At 47.5% G+C, this 10,753-nt stretch overlaps 1 non-coding gene across 1 annotated transcript; it reads left to right on the top strand.

Annotated features, from left to right (window-relative positions):
• The first annotated feature begins 801 nt into the window (after positions 1-801).
• LOC121870778 lies at positions 802-965 on the top strand. Its single transcript, XR_006089774.1, has one exon. It is a non-coding gene; the product is annotated as a 5.8S ribosomal RNA (ribosomal RNA).
• Positions 966-10,753: the final 9,788 nt, after the last annotated feature.

Raw genomic sequence — 10,753 nt, 5'->3', positions numbered from 1 at the left:
AGCAACAGGTCTGTGATGCCCTTAGATGTTCTGCCGCACGCGCTACACTGAAGGGATCAACGAGTTTTCCCCTCCGAGAGGAGCGGGTAACCCGTTCAAAGCCTTTCTTGATAGGGATTGGGGCTTGCAATTGTTTCCCATGAACGAGGAATTCCCAGTAAGTGCAAGTCATCAGCTTGCGCTGACTACGTCCCTGCCCTTTGTACACACTGCCCGTCGCTACTACCGATTGAATGATTTAGTGAGGCCTTCGGACTGGCGCTCTTGGATTGTCGGCCCCGTTGCCCGCGAGGGTTTTCTGGGGTCGTCGCCTCGAGCTGACGGAAAGATGTCCAAACTTGATCATTTAGAGGAAGTAAAAGTCGTAACAAGGTTTCCGTAGGTGAACCTGCGGAAGGATCATTACCAGAGAGAAAGAGAACGGGGCGCTCTTAAAACTACTACTACTCTCCTGATTTGGGCGGTCTCGGGCTCTGCTCTGGCAACTCCAGCAGCGAAAGAGGACAATCCCGGCCCCCGCACCAAAAATAGGTACCACCACGCTGTAGGTGGACCACACTCGGGCGAGAGCGCGAAGACCGGAGGAGGAGGACGGACGGGGCTTTGGACGGCTGCCCGTCCGTTCCTTACTACCGGCGAATAAGCCTCTTGACCCAAAAAGAGTGAAATTCAAGTGTCAAAAAACAACAACAAGCCGTCCGGCCAAACCCAAACCACAAACTTGGGCTATGTCTGTCAAACCCTTTCATTGAGACTCGACCTGTGATGGTTAGTCGCAAAAAGACCAAATGGCAAATACACAACTCTTAACGGGGGATCACTCCGCTCGTGGGTCGATGAAGACCGCAGCAAACTGCGTGTCGGTATGTGAATCGCAAGAATACCAGATACATCGACAAGTTGAACGCATATTGCGGCGGCGGCAGCCATATGAGCTTGTCGCCGCCACTCCTCTACGAGGGTCGGAAATATACATCCATCGGTTGCTGCGAGTTCGGTGCCTGCTGACTGTCTCCCCGACACGAGGGTAACCCGAACCGAGCTTCCGCCTTTGGGTTTAATCGCCCGCGCCTTGCGCGAGGCGTGCCCTTAAAAACAAGCAAGCCTATCACTAGCAAGTCCATGGACTTGGCGCACCCACATTCAACCACAACAAAGCGACAGTTGTCGCCCTCGCAAATAACTGGAGGCGGCGCTCTTTTGCCTGCTGTCCACAGAGACACGAATGGCCGTCGGCCGCTCATGGCTGATGCTGCACATGTTCTAAGAGGCACTCCATCCCACGAAGAGGAAACGAAACCGGGTCGGATATCTTTTAAGTAAGCCCCGCCGAATTTCGTCTATCACCTCGAAAAGAGTGCTTGGCATGCATTGCAGTGGAACCTAAATTGATGAGTGCGCCTGGGCCCGCAGTCTACCATGTAGTGGTGCAGGCAGAGAGATGAGAATGCTTGGGTGACGCCGTGCTCTTCCTCACGCGCTCCTCCACCCTCTCCCACGGTCAGACGCGGTGTGGGCGTTCTCTTTGAGAGTTCGCCACGAGTCCACGTCTATCTCATGACTGGGAGGGAGGCAGGGGAGTTCTCTCTAAACGCGTTAAAGACGGTGTTGCGCCTCATAACGGCGCTCGCCGGGATAGAGCACTAGTTCTGCAGCCGGAAAGGCCGCTCACGCCAATTAATACTGCGACTCTCGCTCTCTTTCTCCGGATAAACAAGTGCCACTGCTGTGGCATGCGGGAACGGGGAAAGAGGTCAAAGTTTAAGCGGCAAAGGTGCGGCCGAGTAAGGGCGGAACACGAGCGTATATGCATTAAAACTGTGTGTATATGACTCTGCGAGAGATGTTCTGCTGGAACACTTTTCCTATTGGCTATTTACCACTCAATGAGAAGGAACGGAGTGTGGAGCTCGCCAGGCCGCAACCCCGCGACAAGCCAAACCTTCCTGCCTAGCAAATGTGAAAGTCGGTGGCAAGACCGCCTTCCCGTTAGGAACTTTTCCCCTAAGGATGAGAGACAACGACCACCCAAAGAGACAACCCGCCAAATTTAACCTATTAATAAGCCGGAGGAAAAGAAACCAACAGGATCCCTTAGTAAGGGCGACAACCAAAACCCACGATAACCCGATGTTCGACCTAGGGCAGCGCTTCAGAGGAACCGCCCCATACCGCTCCAAGTCAAGCGAAAGGCCACCGCCCATGAAGGTGACAGCCCGATGGCGGCGCCCGAGGGTAACAGACGGAAAGGCCTCTGCAGAGTCGGGTTGTTGAAAGTGCAGCCCAAAGCAGGTAACCCATCTAAGGCTAAATACACCAACAGACCGATACTCAACACCGTGAGGGAAAGGAAAGAACTTAAGACAGAGTTCAAGAGCACGTGAAACCGAATAGCCAAAACGGTGGAAACTCGAAGTCTGAACGAGGATTCAGCCCCGCTGTCGGCTGGGTGTTGTAACGAGCGACCAAAAATGGGCGCGCCCCACCACGCTGGCGCCGGCGGCATTACGCCTCAAAATCACACCGCTGACGCCGACGAAGCGCCCGCCGACTGGCACTCGCCGACTACTCTCAGCTCGCTGGGGGAGACCCCACAACAGTCCTGTCGTCCGACGGTCCCAATAGCTTCACGCCCGCGGCTTTTTTCTCTCGGCAAAGGTCGGTACCAATCACCGCCTTGAAACACGACCAAGGAGCCAAACATGTGCAAGTCAATGGCCACTAAACCCAAAGGCGAATGAAAGGACGGCGCCCGCAGCTGTAACAGGCTCTCCGAAGCGTCGGGCTCAACCCGACCGCTCCTCGGCCCGCCACGCCTCGCCCTGCGGTGAGATATCGCCCTGGACGGCGTGGAGGTCGTCAGGCGACGGTCGAAGCTTAATTTCCCCATGGGAGGGCGACCCGACTGCTAAGACGCCACAGCCCCCGAAGCGGGCCCCCCTCAACGCCGCGGAGCGCACCGCAGCTCGCGGCAGCCGGCAAGCAACAGAGCATATATGTTGGGACCCAAAGATGGTGAACTGCCAATGGCCAGCCAGATGAAACCGCCAAAACATTCACCAACACCCACCAAAAACCAACACAAAGCTCCCCGAATCTTCTAGAAGCTGAACCAGAAGGTGAATTTCACCGTAAAGAAACATTAGAGGTCTTGGGGACAAACGCCTCAACCTACCCTCAAACTTTAAATAGCGAGACCGACTAGCTTTGTAGGACAAAGCCCGCGACTAATCTCATCTAGCCACTTTTTGGTAAGAACCGCGCTGTGGATGAACCAAACGTCGAGTTAAGGCCTAAAAACGCTCATTCAGATCCCATTGACAAGGTCATACACACAGGACGGTCCATGGAAGGAATCCCCTATGTAACAATCACCTGCCGAAGCAACCAGCCTTTTGTACCCAAGAATTCTCCCACACCGACCGCTGGCGACTAACGCCCGCCTCCAAAGCAGGTCTCAAGCCCGTGAGTAGGAGGGTCGAAGTGGTGACGCCACGAGCATGCGTGGCCTGAGCCGCCACCAGCAGACCTTGGTAGTAGCAAACACCGAGAGAGACTTTGATAAACCAACGGAGAAGTATCCGAACACAGCTGACATTAGCTGCTCCAAGCCCATGGCCGATCCACGCTCGAGGCAATGCAACACGAGCAGAGGAGAAGAAGAAGAACAAACAACACAACCAAGTAGGGTTCCATCTATCTACACCTTTCCTATAACAACACAGTCTAACAAAGGAAAAACAAAGGATGATTCGAAACGAACACGGTACTTATTCCGTAATCAGGCTCAAACCCTACGGTGTGCGCCCTTGGGAATGCCACATGCCCAAGAAGGTCCTGCAACTGAAACCAGCCCCGCTCACCGGCGTCAAAGATCTTTCAAGCCCGAACTCAGAAACCCATCCAAGAGAGGGCGCAAGACGACCTCAGACCGCCTGGCCTCCAACCCAGCCACCCCGTCCCATGAAAATGCGAGGGTTATCCCAGCAGCATTGTCGAACTCTTCCACAGCGTCTGCTCGCCCCTGCGCACTCCATAACCCATTCTCCAAGGTAAGCAGCCTCTGGTCGATAGACTAATGTAGGTAAGGGAAGTCGGCAAAGATCCTAAACTCGATAAGGATTGGCCTAGAGGATCGGGCCGGTCGGCCGTGCGGAAGCGGCCCGGGCCAGACTGGGCGAGGTACAGTAGGGACGTAGGGCAACTGCCGGTTCGTCCAGGGGATGATGTCGCACATGTGCGCCTTCGGGACGCTAGCCATGGTACGAAGTTCCTAAACCGAGCTCGACCGCGGTTCTTCAGAACGCGAAGCCGGTGGCTTCGGCGGTGTTCGCCGCCCTCCAAAGCTCTAGTAAGAGGTGTCAGGGGGACGCAATTCAACAATCAATCCCACCTGCTGGCGCCCAGCGATCAACTCAGAACTGGCACGGGACCAAAATCGACTGCCAATTCAAACAAAGCATTGCGATGTTTGATGGATGCTACTTAATGTGATTTATCAGTGCTCCTGAATGTCAAAGTGAAGAAATTCAAGTTGCCAAACGGCGAGTAACCATGACTCTTACGGTAGCCAAATGCCGCCTCATATCTAATTAGTGACGCGATGAATGGATTAACGAGATTCTATCAACCCATTCACTAACGCGAACCCACAGGCAGGGGAACGGCCTGCACTAAACAGCGGAAAGAAGACCCTGTTGAGATGGACTCTACCTGATTTGTAGAGAGACATCAGAGGTAGTATAAGTGGGAGGTCACCCGCCTGCGGGCGGCCAGTGAAATAACACCACTGATCGCTACTTATTTGTAAGACGGAATGGAGTTCGCGCGGAGCGCTTCAGTCTTAGCGCCAGCCGACGACGGCGGTCGCCGGGCACGCTTAACACGGTCGCCGCCAGCCCGCCTTACGAGAAGCGCCGCTCAACGCCGATCCGCCCGAGACATTATCAGGTGGGTTTTGATCAGCGGCATCTGTCAAATGATAACGAGAGGCCCCGCTAGCCAGCGTAGACAGAAAACTTTAACAAAGGGCAAAATGCGGCTGACCTGATTTCAGTACGAACACGGACTCGAGCAGCGCGGCCCATCGATCCTTTTGACTTAGGAGTTTTAAGCAAGAGTGCAGTGTTACCACAGGGGATAACTGCTTGTACGCCGAAGCTCATAGTAGACGCCGCTTTTGATCCTTTCCGATGTCGACTCTTCCTATCATTGTGAAGCAGAACCACCTGTTGATTGTTCACCACTAACAGGGAACGGAGCTGGGTATAGGACCGTCAGACAGGTTATTACCCACTAAAATGAGCTGCGATAGTAAACCTGCTCAGCACGCAGAACGGCAGGTCCGACATTACAGCTCTGCCATGACCGGCCAGTGGAGCGAAAACGTCTGGGTGGAGATGCCCGAAAGCCTCAAGGCATCCCGGCTAGAGAAGCAACGATACCGGCAAACGGCTCAGATTGGGACGGTCAAAGATATTACGATTCTGGCGGCAGCTTGCTGCACCGCCGAGAATACCCACCCAAGGGAACTGGGAGTCGCACCAGCGTATCAGCCCAAACGCAGATCACCCGAGTGCTGATCAACGTTCGAGACGACTTACGCACGGTCAGGTGTTGTAGATGGCAGAGCAGCACCACTGCGATCCACAGAGACTTCCACAGGCCGGAGGTTTCACACGCTCATGGCGAAATTCCACATAAGCAGCGCAGGTAAGCCCAGCGGCCTGCTCCATTGCTAAGCGTTCGTTTAACCCAACCTGCTAAAGTGTACTGATGTACAGAGGCTTGCCAGCCTAAGAGACAAACAAATAACCAACAACCTCTCCTGTGGTAGTAGAGAGGTAAGGTGTCCAGAAGTTTTATAGACAAACAATAATCCAACAACCCTCCTCATGGTAGTAGAAGAGTTGGTGTCCTAAAGTTTAGCGCTGTAAAGATCCAGACAGCCACTACTACCTAACACAATCAAGGTGCAGTCCAATCCGCTGGAGGTTCTCACGCCCAGGCGAAACCTCCTTACAGTGTCTGTTAACTTAACCTTAGTACAGAGTCTATTGGTGTCCACAATTTATAGAGGCTTAGACAAGAGTAGAGAAAGAAATAACCAAGCAGCCAACCTGTGAAGTCTAATATTCCAAATTTTGTAGAGATATAGGCATTACTGCCGGAGGTTTCGCCACGCCCCCGATGAAAGGCGAAATCCTCCATTACAGCAAAAGTGTCTGTTTAACCTATAACCTTAGTACAAAGTCTATTGGTGTCCTCAATTTTATAGAGGTTAGCCAATAAGTCAATAAGAGACAAAGAAATAATCCAAGCAGCCAAAACTATTTAGCCTGACCGGGTAAATCTAACGGGGACCTTAAATTTATAGAATAATAATAATAATACAGGCAACCAACCAAACTACCACAACAAACCACTACCATTGCCTGAGGCTAACACCCCTCATGGCGAACCCACAGAAAAGTGTCTGTTAACCCAACCTAGTCAAAACACATCCCCAATTTATAGAGTACACACCAAAAATCAAGAGACAAAGAAAAAACAGAAGCAACAGTTTACCACCTGTAAATCTAACGGGGACCAAATTATATAATAACAATACAGGCAACTAACCAACCACAGGTAATCCTAACCACTATTGCCGGAGGTTTCACGCCACGGCAGAAATCCCCAACACAAAAGTAAATGTTAACCTAACCTTAGTACAAAGTCTATAGTTTTCCACAATTTTAGAGGAAGGCATACCAAACAATAAAGACAAGAATAACCAAGAAGCCTAAACTGTTTAGACTGATTGCAAAACAACTACCAAATTTTATATACACACACACAGGCAACCAACCAACCACCACCGGCAGCCAAACCCAACCACACCCCGAGGTTTCACGCCCCCGATGGCAAACCTCCACACAGCAAAAGTGTCTGCTTAACCTATTACACAAAGTCTATTGGTGTCTCAACTTATAGAGGAAGCCACCAGTAAAACAAGAGACAAAGAAATAAACCAAGCAGCCTAAACCATAGCCTTACCTGTAAAAGTCTAACACCAAATTATATAATAAAACAAAACACAGGCAACTAACCAACATCATCGGCAAATCTAACAATTACGCCAAGGGCCACAATCTCGACGAAACCCCATTACAGCAAAGTGTCTGTTTAACCCAACTTATACAAAGTCCATTGGTGTCTCAATTTATAGAGGTTAGCCACCCGAAGTCAATAAAGACAAAGAAATAACCAACAGCCACCACTATCCAGCCAAACTGTTTACCTGACGTAGAGTTTTTAACAAATCTGGTGATATGAAACCACACACAACCCCCCAACCTGATAATGCAATCAAATGGAAACCTAACTATTCTCAAGATAATGCAACAAAAAAAAATAAGGCTGCCCCCCAACCCCTGAGATAACCATATGGTCGCGAGAATTGCAATAGACTACAAGAAACCCCTTCTTGACTGGCAAGTGAAATAAGCTTAACCTAGTAAGCCAGCCTAAAAAAATAGACACGAGCTGCAAGACCCATTCTTTTGCTGCATGTTTGAGCCCGCAAATATTGCGACAAGACACCAACCCAGTGATTGTACTTACCAACATAAAGACGGTGTAATTACCATCACAGATTGCACGGAAATCCAACTGAAAAACAAATATTTGCCTACCCAAATTTTACTACTACCCGTCGTCCACACCTGAGACCATCAGTGTGCCCACGGGGATACATGCACGTTTACTCAGTCCTCATTAGCGAACAACGCGTGGTAGGTAGGCTGCCACTACTCTAAGTCCTCTTATCCTTTTTCACCCCAGCACTCCGTTTTTGAACGGGAGGCTGACTACATACGGCCGACCTGCAAGGGAACCTGTGACAGTCAGGCACCCCTTCCAAATGTAGGTAAACTTTAGATATTACTATTTCACAGTAAAATTCCAGAGCCCGACGCCCGTCCAAGAGGGGGGGGCGGGGTCACTGCTCCCAGGCAGGAGCCCTGTGTTATAGGTAGGATTAGAATGTAATCAAGGAAGATGACTACAAGCATTAGAATAAAACATAGAGATAAGGGACACTCTATTGGACGAGGAAAAAGTGGCAGAAATCACTTACAACAAACTGCAAGTCCCACTAACTAGAATATTCAGCACCAATGAAGGTTTTAAAGTAATCTGTAAAGATGACTTTGATTCAGATAAAATCCTTTCAAAAGAAGCAAGAGATATATTTTACAATGAAGGCCTTATTGTTGTCATGCCACCAGAACAAAAAGCAAAAAGATCAGTTTTGTTCGTCAAGTCGATCAAGAGATCGGGAGGAAGACATCGTAAGACCTGAAAGAAGAACTGGAACGCCAAAATAGGTGGATGAAGATTGAAGAAGTCATTAAGATAAAGGACTATACTCATGTTTTTAAGATTACTTTTGAAGAAGTGTCAATGGCTGAGAAAGTTTTACAACAGGGCTTTCTAATATTCAACATGTCAGTCACACCACATCAAATAAAGAAGGAGACATTCATCAGTCTGCAAACTTGCTTCTCCTGCTACAAATATGAAGAACACACAACGAGAGACTGTCCGGAAAAAGAAAAAAGTACTGCTCAGATTGTGCAGGCGACGACCATACCTACACTGAATGTAAGAATACACATGTTATTGCCCCAACTGTAAGAGAAACGGGAATGTATACATAGGACATAGGACGTTAGCAATGGCATGCCCAATAAAAACACATGATAAAGTACAAGAAACAAGGAAAAGGAACAAGACAAGAAGGATATGACATACGCCGAAATAGCAAAGAGAGCGGTCCAAGAGGCCTATAGACCAGAATCCATGCATTAAACCTAAGTGAGCCAATACATGATAAGGTAATGATTAGTATGATCCATGCACATTTGCACAATATTGCACCCGGATCATACAATGAGGAATTAAGGAAAAAATGTTTAAATTGAATAACCTACCAGAGATGATATTTCCAGAGAATCCACAATCCGAAAAACTATTTCAGACAACATATGCAAGCGAACCGAGAGAAAGACTACATCAAGACGAACAAAGGTTTGAGCAAGGAGCAACAGCTGATACACAAGGAACACAAGCGACTGATAGAGATCCCAGACAAATGACTAGAAGTGACAAAGAGAAGATAGAAATAACAAAAGGACAGACAAAGGAGTAGGAGGAGAGAAGATAAGATGGAAACTGATCACAATATACAACCTGAATCTGCTGAAGAAATTGGATTAAAAGTTATCACTACAACAAAACATGGAATCCCAACATCGAGACCAACAGGAGGGACAATAGTAAAAACTGTGAAGGAGGGATATACAAGTGGACATATCAAGAAAAATCCCTAAGTGAAGATTATGTCTGGTCACTAATTACTACGGACAAACTAAAGATTACGGCCAAAGACTTTAAAATAGTAGACCCGTCAGAGTATAGAAGAGTCAGAAGCGGGAAACAGGATGATAGGTCTCCACTCCAACTGCCACAATCCAAGTATAAGAAATAATGGACAATAGACAAACAGTAAGAACTTTAAGAATAATACAACACAACGTAAGAAACTGGAAGACCGAGAGAATTAACCTAAGTAATATATATCGCGAAATTGAACCTGACATTATACTAATAAACAGTCACGGTGAGACAGAAAACAACAACATAAAACTCTTTAACTATTATGTAAACCAAAGAAATAAATCGGGCGAGAAAATGACGGAGTAGCGATAGCGGTTAAAAGAAACTTAAAATTTAAACTAATTGATGACTTCCAGGATGAATTTCTAGCAATAAAAATAAATACAACTCAAGGAGACGTAATTATTGCTACTACTTACCTATAGAAGACCTATTAAAATTGGCTAACAATAGTCATCCGATGTACATCTTAGGAGACTTTAACGCCAGACATAGGATTTTTGACAATACAAATAATAACGTAGTGGGAAACGCCCTTAATCAATTAATAAATTTAGGGAAAATCAATCATCTGGGTCCTAACTTTCCAACCTGGAGAAATCACAATACACAATCGACACCAGACAAAAATTTTACCAACAACAAAGCCTTTTTCAATTACCATATAATACAGGGACCTCTTACAGGCAGTGACCATCTGCCAATTATACTAACACTGTCAACAAGCCCCATACAGATACCAATAAAAAAGAGACTGAAATGAGTAAAACAGACTGGGACAGCTTCAAAGACGACTTAAGTAATCACCACTCGATTAACCTACAAGGGAAAACAACAGAAGATATAGACTCAGAAATGGACAGACTGCACTCAGCAATAAAAACATCTATAACCAAACACACCCTACTTCACACTTTAGAACATTACCCAACAACAGACTACCAGAAGAAGTTAAATTAATCCAGACCTATTACAATGAAATAAACAGGTATATGGAAAGACACGGCAGTAACAGATGGCTATTGTTACGAGTTGGGATTTAGAATATAAGTTATACGTCTACCCAGATCCCAACAGGTAACAACAATAAAAAACAAAGACAATCGGACTATAAAGGGTAGACAGCGACGAGTTTTCGTTGTATATAATAGAGTGACTATAAATCCTTTAACAAAATATTCAGCTTATAAATTACCCTTAACCAAATCCTAACCTAAACATTAACAGTATATACATAATAAACATAAAACAATCTCGAAGCTGGACGTGGGGGAAATTAATACAAGAGATACTAGTACTTAAGTGAGGAGCT

Source organism: Homarus americanus, unplaced genomic scaffold (assembly GCF_018991925.1).
Source record: "Homarus americanus isolate GMGI-L3 unplaced genomic scaffold, GMGI_Hamer_2.0 scaffold13200, whole genome shotgun sequence".
Lineage (NCBI taxonomy): Eukaryota > Metazoa > Arthropoda > Malacostraca > Decapoda > Nephropidae > Homarus > Homarus americanus.
This window is presented reverse-complemented; position numbering and strand designations above follow the sequence as displayed.